This window comes from Panthera pardus, unplaced genomic scaffold (genome assembly GCF_024362965.1).
Source record: "Panthera pardus isolate Hobbes unplaced genomic scaffold, ASM2436296v1 HiC_scaffold_12, whole genome shotgun sequence".
Lineage (NCBI taxonomy): Eukaryota > Metazoa > Chordata > Mammalia > Carnivora > Felidae > Panthera > Panthera pardus.
In genome coordinates, this window is record NW_026526677.1 from 42,630,130 (window position 1) to 42,646,055 (window position 15,926).

The 15,926-nt window shown below is 34.5% G+C and overlaps 1 protein-coding gene across 25 annotated transcripts in view; it reads left to right on the top strand.

Annotated features, from left to right (window-relative positions):
- The window catches only part of SOX6 (SRY-box transcription factor 6), a 697,806-nt gene that overhangs the window by 198,061 nt on the left and 483,819 nt on the right, over positions 1 to 15,926 (top strand). For all 25 annotated transcript variants that reach the window (XM_019456423.2, XM_019456414.2, XM_053899942.1 and 22 more), the window contains one exon: positions 961 to 1,032. The gene's annotated coding sequence lies outside the window, so the exon portion shown is untranslated. The remainder of the gene's footprint in view (positions 1 to 960; positions 1,033 to 15,926) is intronic.

Consider the following 15,926-nt stretch of genomic DNA (forward strand, 5'->3'; position numbering starts at 1 on the left):
TAGCTAACTAACTGGTTAGTTAACTAACCTATATGTTTACTAGCTATGTTTAAAAAGTGTGTATTGAATCAAACCAATCTCTAAGTCTAGGAAAGTTTCTGACCTAAATTAGGAACTCAAGTTCCATTATTATTTTAAGTTGAACACTACTCATAGCCATCCTCGCATTTTGGAAAGAATATGGCCCTTGTAACAAAGTTTCTTTGTTTTCATGGAACTAAAAATGTGCTGTATTTTGACCAAACAATAAAAATAAACTACCAAACTACCTTCTAATGCATGGGGGTTCTGGAGAGAGGAAACCATAGATATTTAGAGGCATAAAGTGACTCATTGTGCTAGTTAAAACTTTTTACAAGGCTAGCTCTGTGTGTTTGAGTTGCATCTGTTACTTCTTCAGCCAGAACTAAAGTGTGTGCAAGCAAAAGAATTTTGGATTGAATTTTGCCTTATGCAGAATGCATTGCGTATAGCCTAAATGTCTAAATGGGTTCCATACCTTAGGCAGAACAAGAAATGCATCTTTTCATTTTTATTCTACCTATAAGATATTCCTGTTGGACACATCCAAGATATTTTCTGTGAAGTGCATTAATTTTAACTTGTAGACATAAATTAAACATGTTTTTCAAATGTAACTACTTGTAAGCTTCTATTCCTTTAAAAATTGTTTTTCTCCCTTTTCTTTTTATTTACTGATACTTTAAACACCTACTTTAGTACTGCTTTTTTTTTTTTTAAAGCCATAATGGATAGAGATGTTGTATTCCTAGAGATAGAACAATGAAATAATTATTTCTTTTGATATTATCATCTTGAAAAAGTTGTTAGAATAGATGGGGACAACTGCCTGAGTTAAAAATAGTATAAATTTTAGACAGAATGTATATACTCCTTTAATAAAACATTTAATGCGGTTTACTTATATTATTAAATTTCATTTTCTGTCTAAACTTTCAGGTCACTTTCATGAATTCAAAGGCAATTTACCAGTGATTTCTGGGTGCTGGGGCTGATTTTTTGTCCGTATTTGTAAGTATTGGTTTATTTATTACTCTTCTCATTGTATAATGAAAAAGTTAACAGTTTGTAAACAAGATCTTAATTTCTTTTGTGTGTGAATTTTTATTATTTTCTCTGTTACTTTAAGTGTTATTAATTTTTTGTAAAAGTTTTCTTAAGAGGACTCTGGAAAAAATACCAGCTGGTGAAAAAAGCCTCAGTTTATGATTTCCAGTAAAATAACACAATGGTTGGGCCTGTTATAGTAAGCTGAAAGAATAAATATCTTACTTTTTGAAGATGGGGCTCAATAATAGGAATGAATTACCTTAAAGGAGCTAGTCTATATACATATGAATAATTTGCCCTGATAACTTCCCTCAGTCTTCTGGTTGTATGGACTTGAAAAGTATTATGAGCCTATGCACATGGAAAAGATGTGAGATGATACAGAATTCAAAGAGCTGTCAGTACATGAGGAGATTATGTACTAAGGAACCAAAGGCTTATTTAGTAAATGTATAATGTGTATCCAAAATGGGGGCATTCCTGCCTTCTTCACCATCCCTAAAACACGAGTAAATTTTAAGTGGTATTTGGGAATATAAAGATATCTTTTTCTCAGGAAAGAAGATAAATTTCAAGAAAAAAAATGGAATGAACTTGAATGAATCAATTAAAGTACTTTAAATTTATATATTTTTATTAGTATAGAAGTAGTTTAGAGTATGAGGCAGGTTTTAAAAAAGTCTGTGTGCATATAAGACCATACTTAAGTAACTTGAGTTTAAAATATATTTATATGTGTTTATTGTTGGTAAGGAGCTCTTATACATTTGATAACAATAAAGACATAGGAAACTTGTTCTCTTTTAGTGTACTCCTACAAAGGAGTTTTAAAGAATGTGCTTCTAGGAAAAGTATTTAAAAAAAAAATTATAAATTGGAGTTTAAGTAATTCAGTATTTAAGCAGAGCATAGGGAAAATTTATTTAAAACCAACTTTATCTTTCTTTTAGTAGTAGCACTGATTGGGACAAGCATTATGAATCAGCTTAAAAAAATAGATGTGAATGTTGAATATAGTTTAATACATTTTTATATATTTTTAATGCCTTCTGAATGAATAGATTATTTTTGTGGAACTATCAATTCACATTTTATTATTTGAAGACAATTCTTATGTAAAACACAAAATATTAAACGGCATGGCTCATTTGGATTAAATATAAGCTTTTAATTTGTGCAAGGTATCATAGTGAGGATTAGGAGGCGAAAAAGATGGAGAAAGAAATGTAAAGTACCTTTGAAGTGCTCTCATGAAAAAGGATAATTCTGAGGAGTTGAGTTTATCCTATTAGAAATCTGAAAGGAAACAATTTTGAGTTGTTCAAATCTTATCTTAGTTGCTTTGTCCTTTCTTTTAACTCCTTTCTCTCTTCTTTTGTATCATTCAGTCATTTTCTTTTTTTTAAATGTTTATTCGTTTTTGAGAGAGAGAGAGAGAGAGAGAGAGAATAGGGGAGGGACAGAGAGAGAGGGGGACAGAGGATCTGAAGCTGGCTCTGCATTAAGTGTAGTGAACCTGATATGGGGCTTGAACTCATGAACCTTGAGATCCTGACCTGAGCTGAAGTCCAGTGGTCAACCAGCTGAACCACCCATGTTCCCCTAAATCATTTCTTTCAGTAAGTTTTTAGGATGACTACATTTTTAAAATGACAAATAGGAGATAAATACTGGCATTTCAACCAAGATGGCATTCATTAAAATATTAAAATTAAAATATTTACATTTCTCATTACCTAAAGTCTCTCTTTTCTTATTTCTTTACTCCTCTTCTGTGTCCCCCCTCCACCAGATGTACTTAGGCTAGCTTTGAATGGAGGTGATCCAATTAGCTGAGATTTTTCTAGTGATCTAACAAAGAGAGAGACTAAAAATAGAAGGGATACTGTGGCTGTAGTTTTCATATGGTTATTTCTGGAGTTCAACTAAAAAAAATCTTTTAGCCAGTTTTTATCTGATCTCTTAGGCAGAAGCCATGCTAATCATACAGGCCCAAAGTAATTGTTTTTCAACCCTGAGAACTTCCATATGTTAGTTTAGGGCATGGACTTTGTTGTTCCTTTGTTCAGTGGTCTTAAGCTTTGTTAAGGCCATCTCCTAAACTGGAAATTTCTTATTAAAGGAATGTAGCAGGATACTGCTGAGATAAGTCAGATAAAATTAACATGGCATCCAGAATGCTTAAGTTCCTATTCCTTTCAATTACTGCAGAAATTGTCCACCACTTACACTGAATGATGAGGCAGCTAAAACAATAGAAATATTTATCTAGTTTGGTTTAAGAACAAGCAAATGGGATATGTGACAATGGCTTCTTTTAGGAACTTTAATTTCCATACTGGAACTGCTTATTTGCTACATGATCTAAGGAAGAAAGTTATACCCATGGCCATGGGAAGGTTTCTTAGTAAGGCATGTAGAAGCCAGTCTGTGAGATAAGGAAGGTGGGATATTGTTTTGCACATCCATAATGAATGGGCCACACCAAGGGTGTGTGAGAATCAACTGGAATCTTACCTACTCACATCAACCACCTACATCAGAAGAGGAAAACACTGTGAAGGAAAATGGTTATCTTCTCAGAAGCTGAAAGCCTCTTACACTATTTTTTTCCTCTTTAAAAAATAAAACTACCCTTGTCTTTTTCAAACGTAGACATTGTATAAGAACACTTTGTTTTGCATGTGCATATCTCACATTTAATTCTTTATCTCTAATTTAAAAATAATTGTGTAATTCTGACCATTCAGTTTTACCAGGACAATAAATGATTGGTTTAAAAAAACAACAACAACAACAGAGATAGGCCATTAAATACCCTGCTTTTTCAGGTTACTCAGGCCTTTTAAGTTATTTGATAGTGAATTTACATTTATAAAATTCTGTCTTTGTTCATGGTCTCGAATAGCAAACTTTTCCCTGAAAAGATACAAAAGTATTTTATTGTCTGGCATAAGAAGTGATTATTGCTTAGCCCTATGCTTGAAGCAATAATAATAACAATATCTTATTTTGGTATAACACTTGCTTTTACAGACATTAAAGTGGCCGAGTTTTGTAAAAACTGTTAGGTAAGTAGGAATTATCCTTATTTTTGCAGAGTAGCAGGACTCAAGTATAGGGACTCATGGTGTAATTAATTCAGTGCCCTTTCCACAAACCAAACTGTCCTGTCACAGAGAGAATTTTAGTTCTCTTTCTTTTGTTGTTTTTGATCACTATCTCAATCTCCATTTGGTGGTCATACAAATATTTTCAAAAAGTTGAGGAAGAGTAAGTCAGGGAGGAGATTGTAGAACACTTTTTACCAATTCATTTCCTCATGTCCCTGGATCATTTTCTCCTCCTTGACATTTTCCTGTCCCCCTATTTCAAAACTGCCACATACCGTGCTTTAGCTGAAAGTTTTGGAATTGTGTTGATTTTCAGGAAACAAACAAAAAATCATGAATTCATGTCTTTGTGGTATTTTAAAATGGAAAGAAATCTGTTTCAAACTGAGCATAGCCCAGACCAAAGCTCCCTCAAGTGAGAATGCCTGTGATTTTCAGGACAAGCAGGTCTAAGTGCATTATCTTTAAAAAATATTATTCCAGGCTAATCTTGACATAAAGCAGGTAAATAAAAAAGATGAGCTGTGAAAATCCACAAATAGGGCTTGAATGCCATTTTCCATGACAACGGGAGCTGCCCCCTGAACGCATTAATGCTGGGAACGTAAGGAATTTACAATTGTGCCTTCTCAGTTTTACAGTTGTGTGCTCATGTTAATTAGAGATATACTGACATTTGAAGTATCTACATTAATACACACAGCTACTGTACATTTGTGAACTGTGGCCAGAAATCTACTTTAATTGAAAGCAGTTTGCTAATCTGAATGTGTATATCCATTACATTTTAAGCTTTTAAGTTTTATATACTAGTGCCCTTCGATACTTTTTCTTTCTGCTCTCTTCACTTTCTGTTTCTAATTTATTTTTACCTGAAAGGACAGCCTGGCCTATTTTAATCTCCTAGTGGTGTTTTGGAGCAATATTGATGGAATTTTGAGAAAAAGTGTTTTTAATAGTGTCCTTTATTTGTTGTAGTTTGAATATCTTTTCCCTCTCTGACTTTCTAAATTGTGGGTTTTTCTTGCAAACCTTTAAAATGGCCTGCCACCTAAATAAGGTAGGATTTAGGTTTATGGAATTTGCTTCACTGGCTATATTTAAGCACTAAAAAGCTACTCTTCACAGTCACGCTCTGGTTTTAGCCAGAAAAGCCCAGTATTAGAGACCTTGGTGGGATGAACAGTGAAGAGGCATTCTATTTTTTTCTAATATAGCTGGGTTTCATCTTTCCCTCTTGATGTCAAGCCATGTATCTTAATTTTTGGTTTGCAAATATGTTCACAATAGCTTGATGACTTGAGGTCATTGTTAGCCCTAGAGTTTTTGCTTTGTCTCTGTCACACAAAGAAAAGACCTTACATCTATTTTTTGCAAGCTTGTATTTCTTAAGAAATAAGAAATATTTGCCTGTCAGGATTTTTAACCTAATTGTTTTGTACTTGTTATTTAATGAAACTCCCACACTTACTTTTTGGACCAATCCCTGAATATTACACAAGACCAGTTAGAAAGAAGCTTCCTTTTAGCAGAACCAGAACAAGCCGCTCTAAAAAGTTTGTAATACTCTGGACTTGTTTCATTAAACCATTTTACTGGCACCATTAAACTGCTGAGACCTGGGCCCATTAAAACTTACTCAGTATTATTGTTAGGATGATGGCCTATTTTACCCTTTATTACTTTTTTTCCACTGTGCTAAGTTCCTCTGTTCTTTATTCTTTCATGTTGCTTACTACATATTGTGCCATCACAGCACATTTGGTAATTCCAAGTTAATTGCTCAATTATCAGTGATAGTCATGAAGCACTTGAAACATGCACAGTGGAAGATTTAAAAAATTTCAAAATAAGTTGGTGTGTCATAATCTCAAATGTGAAACATGCCAATATCTGCAGGCATAAAAATACACTGCATGAGCTAGGCATTTCAGGGAAGGCAAAAATCTACTCTTAAAATCAGTGCTCTTGTCTGGCAGTGAAGTGTTTCATCTTTGCTAATTTCAAACAACATATCTAAATTTGATCTTGGTTTACTTTTCAACTCTAAAAATTTGGTCATGGTTATAAAAGAAAAGGGAAGTAAAACTGTATTGATTCAGTTTAAATGTTTTACCGGAACCTTACAATCATGATATTCACTGTTAAGTGGAATTTGATGCGAGGTAGATCCATGTTGGATATCAATCAAAGAAGCTGACTTACTAAGGATGTAGAGTGATCTCTTTATAATGTTTCTTCATTCATAAGGCAGTCCTCTAATCAGAGGACAGCATTATTACAGTGAAGGTAGTATGTTGATGCTGAATTTAGACTGAAACAACAAGAACAACAAGAACAAGAACAACAACAACAACAACAACAACAACAATGGAACAATGACACTTTGGGGACTTATTTAGAATATCATGCAGTAATATTCTCAGATGACTTCAAGATAACTACACATTATGGCAAAATAATTATTGTAACTCTTTTGGCAACTAGGCAACTATCATTAAATTTTGCATTAGTATTCAGTTTAGGGTTTTCTCTAAACTAATATAGCGCCAACAGCTCTTTTTTAGATGCTATTATGGTTCTTTCACATTTTTATAGTACTGTAGTAAAGCTGAATTTACTGGCTACATTTGAAGGTGGAGTAGAGCAGCACAAGAGTCAACATTAAAGTGATTCAGTGCCCGTTGGAGAAAAATTCTTCTTAACTTGAGATTGGAAACAATGTGGGTCTTGAGGGCAGTTTGCTAAGAGCAGCTAATAAATTTGAATATTTCCCTAAGAAGCTGTTCCCTGAACTTGCTATTAACCAAGAAGATAGGTTTAATCATCTTTCAGCGTTCTTACATAACTTTCATTACTATTTAAAGGAATTAAATGTATGTGGAGAAGGGGAAATAAAGCCGTAACCTGAACTTAGTGGTGGTCTCAAATATAAGGAGGTGAGGGAGTGTCAATAAATGCAGTAATTATGCACAGCTAACCATTATTTTATCATTAAATGACTTATAATTATAACATATATAATGTAGATCATATATAAGTATTATAATGTCTTATCCTTCATATTAAAACAATTTTTTTGAGAGAGAGAGAGAGAGTGTGAGCATGAATGTGAGGGGAGGGGCAGAGAGAGCGGGAGAAAGAGAATCTTTAGAAAATCTTGAGCAGATTCTATGCCCAGCTTGGAGCCCAATGCGGAGCTCTATCTCACGACTGTGAGATCTTGACCTGAGCCAAAATTGAGTTGAACACTTAACCAACTGAATCTGCCCTATAATGTCTATACTTCAGTTAACAGTAAAGTCATTGATTTACTCAAGCATTTAGATAGCAACAGTTTAGTAGCTATTTAGTTTATAAAGACTGAATAATCAACAAAATCTAGTATGTTTTGTTGTATGCTTATCTCTACACCTCACTTTCAGCATGTAGTTTCATCTGAAGTACATATTTCATGTTATTTTGGAGTATGGATACAAATGCTTATCATTTCACCAAGTTTTTGACCACTGTAAACATCAAAATGTGAGTTAAATGTTCTAGTAAAGATAAATTTCTCTCTTCCTTCCTTCCTTCCTCTTTATTTCCCTTTCTCCCTCCTTCCCCCATCTCTCTCTTTCTCTCTCTCTCTCCCTGATACATATATATGTGTATCACCTACATATAGCTTACTAGAGTTTTTCAAAGATGCAAGGCAATCATAGTGTAAAAAGATTAATTTCCAAAGCATCATCTTCCATAGGTGACTGGCAAAAGAGACTGATCCTTAATGTTTAATCAGTCAAATAAGTTTGTCCACATGATGTAATGCTTATTATTATTATTTGTTTAGCACTAAGGGCTTGGCACAGTGCTTACAAAAGAAGAAAAGATAGTCTCTAACCTAAGGGCTTAAAACTTGATATGTTACTAGAGAGTTTATGTGGGTGGAGTTTTCTTTGGATACAAACTGTATTGGAGATATCTCTTTTTCTTTTCAGCTTACACAGTTTCATATAAACTTAAGTGAATGAATTCATTAATAAAATCAGATTTTCTATTTTTGTTTCACCTTTGGGCTCTTTTATACCTTTGGAACACATAAGCACAACAAAAAAAGATATGTTTGATGGCTAATTATGATTTTTCCCTTTTTGACCCAGGCATAATAGATAATTAAGCAATAGCATTAATGAAATCTAATTCTGCACCCCTATAGCTGCCTACATTATTAGGTGGAATTTAAATTCTTTTTTTTTTTCTTTAAAGCTATGGCAGGCTGGGAAGAAGCCAGTGGCTTGATTTTAATTATTGCCACCAGTGTTCTGAGTTTCACTGAACAAAGTGCAGAAGAAAAACAGATATTTATATTATATATGGATATTATATACAGATATTATTCCTTCTGTGAATATTATTTTTCTTCCATGACTATATACATATAGCATCACTAACTAGAATGGGTTGTTTATAAGGTGAGATTGGTCACACATAATTTGATATCTCATATAGCAGTGAGTATACACATAATGAATAGTTGACAGGTTTAAGGGATGGAAACATTCTGGGCTTTCTGGTAGTGGCCATTTGTAGAAGGCACTGTTGATTTTGTGACTAGTTACAGAGGGTTTTTCCCTGGACTTGCAGTCATGGAACAGATAGGAATTGAAAGGTAATATCTGGGGGAAGACTGAGAAAGTAAGACATGAAAAATATGGGTGTAAACAAGAGAGCTGAGTGTAAGAAAACTTTGAATGCCTGGAACTTTTTGAGAAGATATGATTGAATAAATAGAAGAAATATCTGTCCTTCCAATTTCACTGCAGTAATTGAACAGAGGAGACAAAAGGGAGAGAAGTTAGTGAAACAAGACTGTTGAAATAGGAGACTTTTGTAAAATCACAAAATGGATTTGAGGATTGTTATTTAAGATGTGGAAATAATTATTTGGATGACAGTAGTAACTTAAAAAGAGCTCTATAGTTTTTTCCCCCTAATTTGTTCAATTTTATTGATTTCAATTTAGTGCATTTTAAGAACAACTGTAGGACTTTTAGGAAATGGGTAGCCCCTGGTAGAAAAACCAATGAGAATAATTTTGCTTTATTTGGGGAAAGATTAACATAGATATATATGAAAATACTCATTTAGGTATTGCTCTAATATTTTATATGGGAGATCTTTAGAAATGTCTTGTAACTATCACCAAGAAGCATCCTTGTATCATCTAGAACAAAGAATCTTGTGAATTAGGTTTCAAATATGTTATATGATGTTTTTAGTTTTAGAGGTTGGGAAGTTCTTTGGAATAACATTTCTGTAAAATGACTTTTAGTGTAACGAATCTTCCTTTCCTTTCTCCTTCTGCTTTTCCTCCCTTCTTCCCTCCCTTCCTTCCTATCCTCCTTCTCCCCTTGAGTCATTTCTTTCCTCATTTAGAGATAGTTTGTTTTCAGTTAGCCTGTATGCTGCTTGCAAAGTTGTAAGATAATAACATGTGTCCATTAAATTGTAGGCAGGCTCACGTTTTTGATTAAGGACTGAAGTGTCCCTATTTGGTGTCTTTTTTTAAAATGTATTTTATTGTTTAAAGTTTTTATTTATTTATTTTGACAGAGTGAGAGAGAGCAAACAGGGAAGGGGCAGAGAGAGAGAGAGAGGGAGAGAGATAATCCTAAGCAGGTTCTGCACTGTCAGCGTGGAGCCCAGTGCAGGGCTTGAACCCACAAACCATAAGATCATGACCTGAGTCAAAATCAAGAATCAGATGCTTAACCAACTGAGCCACCCAGGGGCCCCTATTTTAATTTAATTTAATATAATATAATATAATATAATATAATATAATATAATATAATATAATTTAATTTAATTTAACTTTATTTTATTTTATCTTTTGGGCGGGAGGGGCAGAGAGAGAGGGAAAGAGAGAATCTTAAGCAGTTTCAACACCCTGCATGGAGCCCCACACGGGCCTGAATCTCACAATGGTGAGATCATGACCTGAGCTGAAATCAAGAGTTGGATGCTTAACTGACTGAACCACACAGGTGCCCTCCGATTGGGTTTCTTATATGAACTAAGGGTACTCTTGCTCTTTTTGTGTAATCAAAGAAACTGAAGAACTGTTGGGATTAGTTTTACTGTTATGAGGTGATGAAGTTAGGATAATGGGAAAGAAGTGGTCATCTTTATTGACCTAACAGTTTGCTAAACCTGAATTAGGATTTGTCAAATTTGAAGGCTTGTTGAATGTTTGCTCTCTATGAACAAGATTAGTCATGGTCAAAAAGGATAATTTTTAAGTTTTCAGAAAGACTTTCTATAGTCTATAGACTGTTTGGCCGTATACTTACAACCTTGAAGGCAGTCCTTAGTTGTGTTTTTCTGGCAAGTCTTCCATACAGAGTGAATTCGTCACAGTTTTTGATGTTGGTTGTTTCTTGAGAATTAGTTTGACCAGGGGTTAAATATCCCATGCAACCAACAGGGTAAAATTTATGAATGATCTTAAGAATACTAAGCAGGAAATGAAACCCAGATATGCCTGAAAGAAAGTTGTGGATTGGTTAAGGTTATGATTATACAGGAAACTGATAGAACAACAAGCTGTGCAGCAATTTGAAGTGTTTAACAGGGAACAGGCTGCCACTCTCTCATTACACCACTGGCCAGACCAGCACTCTAAACTTCCCAGTGTCTGTGGCAGGAGAGGAGTGGGAGGGAATCAGGGGTCTATGGCAGAGAGAAGTTAACAAAAAGCAGCTATTGCTTGTGCTGAGCACCCGTATGTTTTAGACATTGTGCAATGAACTTTCATGTTGTTATTTTTAATCCTTTCAATAGTCTTAAAAGATAATTCCTCCCTCTTCCAAGTCCCCAGTTTTTTTTCCTCTGTCTCTAAATTCTGCTTTCTTTTTTGCTTTAATAGCACTTAAAATGATTGGTAAGTATCATATATTTGTATGTTTATTTAATGTCTATTTTCTTCACTAGACTAAAGGTTTTGTCAGGGCTGAGACCATGATTATTTTGTTCAATCCTGTATACCCAGTTTCTATCACAGTGCTTGACACAGTATTCTCCCAATAGATATATGTTGAGTGAATGAGCACCTGAACAAAATATAAAGGAAAGAAGGAAGGAAGAAAGGAAGAAAAAGGCAGAGTTGGGATACAAACACAGTCTATTTGACTTCACGACACATGTCTTCTCACTCTAGAACAGCAGCAGGGGTTCACTTTATTTAGAATATTCTTGATTATGCACTTATCTGACAAAAATTTCATGGTTTCAGCTGTCATAGAGTATCTCAAATCTGTTTGCATTGTAGTCTGAGAATTCTTACATCTTATTTTGAGCCTGAATGCCATGAAAAAGCTGAACTGCCTTTTTATCATACTGTTGGAATATTGCAACCATTTTATTTTAACAGTTCTCTCTAGAAATATAGATTTCATGTTCTAGATTTTTGGGTTTCTGCTCTTCCTACACAAAGAGAGTGCATTTCTCTTTCCTTTTCTGAGATTGTCACATAATTTAGGTTCTTGTGCTGCTAAATTGACTCTCAGTAATAGGCAGAGTGACTGCTGTATGCTGTGCTGAGTTTTTTTCCTGGAGAAGAGGTGTGTCACTCTTGTTCAGAGAGGACCTGTGGGAGGGGCTGGGCTCACCCACGGAGCTCTTATCTTGGCGGGTGCCAGGCACTGGGGCTTGGTTTGGTCATTGGGCAGTGAGTTCCTTCTGTTTTCCTCATTTTTGCTGCCTGAATTTTTCCTTGTTAGTAATAAATATCAGTGTCAAGAAGTTTTTTGCTTTAATATTGCTTTTTGAATAGTGGTTTTGATGAGTTTCATATCCTTTTATCTCTGGTTCCATCTTTTAAAATAGCCTTACTGTGTCTTTCCATTCTATTCCCCAGGAAGGGAGGTAATATAAGTATGTTGAGAGTAAATTCAAGGTTTGTCCAATTCCATAGTACAGAAAAGTGTCATTGTGTCTAGGCTTTCAACAATGACATATGTAGCCTTGAAAGCATACATTTTAAAGGTGTGCAGATATGGTTAGATCAAAAGGAAGTATGTATCTCCCGGATACATTGAATAGGTGCATATTTAAATATTGATGTCAGCTTAAATTCTCCTATGTAAACTCCCAGGAGGATACAAGAAACAGATTTCTGTGATATGAAACAATAATCATCTTTACTGGACGAAATTGACAATTTTGGAAGCTCTGGTCATATGGGAATTTATCGTTCGAAGCAGCCTGTCCTACTTGGAAGTTAGTATCTTAGTGACGAATGATCTGACCCATTAGGGTCTTCACCTTGGACGGTGTCATCAGTGGTCAATTTAACTTTCAACTTGCCCTTTGAAAACTATTTAAAGATGTGATTATTTGTTTTCCCAGTTATGGAAAATCCTATTTTTTTTTTTTTTTGTAGCAAAAATTTACTTCCCAGGAGAGTGCTTAGTATCTGTTAGAAATTAATTCAACTCAACAAATATATACTGAGTACTGATTTATTCAAAGGAGAACATTAAATGCTGCATTGGAAATAAATACAAGTACACAAAATTCCTGCCATCAAGAACCTTAGAATCTAGACATAATTATTAAACCCCCTTCCTCATTCCTTTTTGTGTGCTAACACAGTGTCTAACTAGTGCCTAACTAGTACATGGCTCAAAGGAGGGATTAATAAATGTTAATTAAGTTACATTGATTATTGCAGAGGAAAGGTGTAATTTCCTATGCAGAATATATTAAGTGACTTAATAAACTAAAAAAAAAAATAGCACTCTGGGGGTTCAAAAGAAAGCTATATCCCATGAAGAAGAAAGACTATAGGAAGCAGACTCTTTGATGGTCTTTGAAAGTTGAGTATATTTTGTTAAAGGAATAGGGGATGAAGACAGAAGCATCCTGGTAGTGAGGGGATATCACAAGGCTGAGTTTGGGACAGACAAATGGAAACAAGGAAGTATGGGTTAGGGAACAATGAGAAGTCCAGTCTGACTGAGGTACAGGCTATGTATAAACTAGAAAATTTAGTGTGGTCATATCATTGTGACCTGTAAGGCTAGGTTAAGGTGTTTGGTGGATTTTAGGGGGCCATCACAACCAAATAGTCCAGTGGTATGGCGAGAGCTTTGCTTTTGAAAAAGTAGTTCAGCCAGCAGTTTGTAGAGTTGATTAGAGGGAAGAAAGTCTTGAACTAGAGAATAGCTTGTGAGGGCTATTGTAATAGCCTAGGCAGGAGGTAAAAGGTGGTATTTGGGGAACAGAAAGAAGAGACTTTGCCAATGTAGGATCAATAGGCCTAGTTAGATTATATGTGGTGGAGAGTATGGGGGAAAGAAAGGAGTCAAAATGACTCTAATTGCTGTCCCCATTCATGAGTAAAAATTAGGAGTATTTTTTCTTTCCATGGAGAATTGGGAGGAAGAGGCGTTTTTAAAGGAATAAGAATATACTTAAAATTACTTTGAGGTTTAGAGGCATAACATAAACACAAAAATCATTAACACTAGGAGTTAAAATGCACCAGGCAGGGTGTTGTTGATTTCAGAAGGGTAAAGTAAAACTTGGATACTGTGAGTGAGAAAAGTAACAATGCTTGAGATTATGGTATTCTTATCAACTGGCTTTCACATAGGGATCAGTACATGACCTCTGTGGGGAATAAAACAGGTGCATAGAATTTGGTTACTTTTAAAACTTTCTCAGATAAAATGATGACTATGACTCTCTGATTATATTGCCATATTTTGTCCTTCTCTACAGAAGGAATAGTTGCAGCAAATATACTTAGAATATAGGCCCTCTCTGCTTATCTCTTTCAAGGGAAGAAGAGGTAGTGTAGGAAAGCATATTCATGAGTAAGAAAAGACTTATTGAAATAAAAATTAAGGAAAGAAAAGGCTTTTTCAAGAGAATGGGATAAAGTCAAGTTGATTTCATAAAGGATCCTTGTCATTCTCATTATTTTATCGTTCAGACTAACACTAAAATGCATTCATTCATTTATTCATTCACTTGATAAGAATATGAATTCAGGACTCTTTTGACATCAATGGAGTTTAAAATGGAAAAGGAAGATTTAGTCCACAGGAATTTGTAACCTATTTGTGGAAGGAAATGAAATATACATATATGAAAAAGAATAGCAAAAAAGTGACTGGTACAAACAAAACCTAACAGTTCCGCCCTGGGAAATGCTTTGGCCATTATTTCTTCTTCATGGCAGGAACCTTGTAATTGGTGGAAGGAACATGGCCATTGTCCTTTCTTAGAGACCTAGAGTTTCTGGACATCTCTGTCTTCACTCAACTATGTATGCAGCCTCCTGACACACTGAACCCCTTACTATCGCTTTATTGAAGGGTGCTCTTTCATTACCTGTGTAGGACTTAAAGATCTGGCTCATTTGGGCCTAGCAAATAGCGCATATTATGGAGTGCATAATAGGTTCTAATAAAATGCTTTTGAGTGCATTACAGAAGCTCTGTCATATGTTTTATCAATTAAGATATTTTAGGTTAAACAATCTTTAGAAATTTAAGTATCCTGTCAGTAAGTACAGAATAAAAATTCTAAGTGAGAAAAAAATTAAGTATCCTTTGAAAAAGTTAACATCTATTACTTTTTCACATCTTCTGCCTTTTATATGCCTCTAATACTTTAAAACCCCCACACAACTTTTGAGTGCCTTTCATGAATCACATTTATATTAGATACTTCATATTAGTTTTGAAATATATGGTGTGGAATCCCTGCCACCCGTGGGTACTGCTGTGTACTAGCTGTGATCTTATGCAAATCAAATAACCTCTTGGAGCCTTAGCTTCCTTACCGGGAAAGTGAGACTCTTACCTACTGCATTTTTTTTACAGCTTTATCAATGTATAATTGGCATACAATAAACTACATATATTTAAAGTGCACAATTTGATGTTTTGATGTAGGTATACACCAGTGAAGCCATTTCCCCTACCAAGATAATTTGCATATCCATCACTCCTCACAGTTTCTTAATGTCTCTTCCGAGTTCCTCATTCCTGTCCCTCTATCTTTCCCTGAGTTTACATCAAGGCAATCACGGATCTGCTGTCACTATAGATTAGTTTGCTTTAAAAAATTTTTATGTAAGTGGAATTATGCATTATTTATTTTTTTGTCTAGTTTATTTCATTTAGCATAATTATTTTGAGATTCATTCAAGTGCATGTCAATAACTTATTTTTTAAATTGCTGAGTAGTGTTTCATTGTATGGATATACCACAATTTGATTATCCATTCAGGTTCTTTCTAGTTTTTGCTTATTACAAATGAACCTACTCTGGACATTGTCTTTGGGTAGATATAAGCTTTCTTTCTCTTGGGTAAATACCTAGGAGTAAAATAGTGAGTTTACATAGAGTACGTTTACCTTTAAAAGAACTGCTAATTGTTTTCAAAGAAGTGGTTGTACCATTTTACATTTCTAATAGCAATGTATGAGAGTTACAGTTGCCCTACATCCTTAGAACTCTTTGTATGTTCAGTCTTGAATTTTAGTCATTCAGATGGCTTACAGTGATATCTCATTGTGATTTTCATTTGTAGTTCCCTAGTGACTGATGATGTTGAACATCTTTTTATGTGCTTATTTACCATCTGTCTATCTTGTTGAAGTACCGTTTAAATCTTTTGCTGTTTTTTTAAAATTGGGGTTGTCTTCTTTTTTATTGAGGTTTAATTGTTTCTATATATTCTAA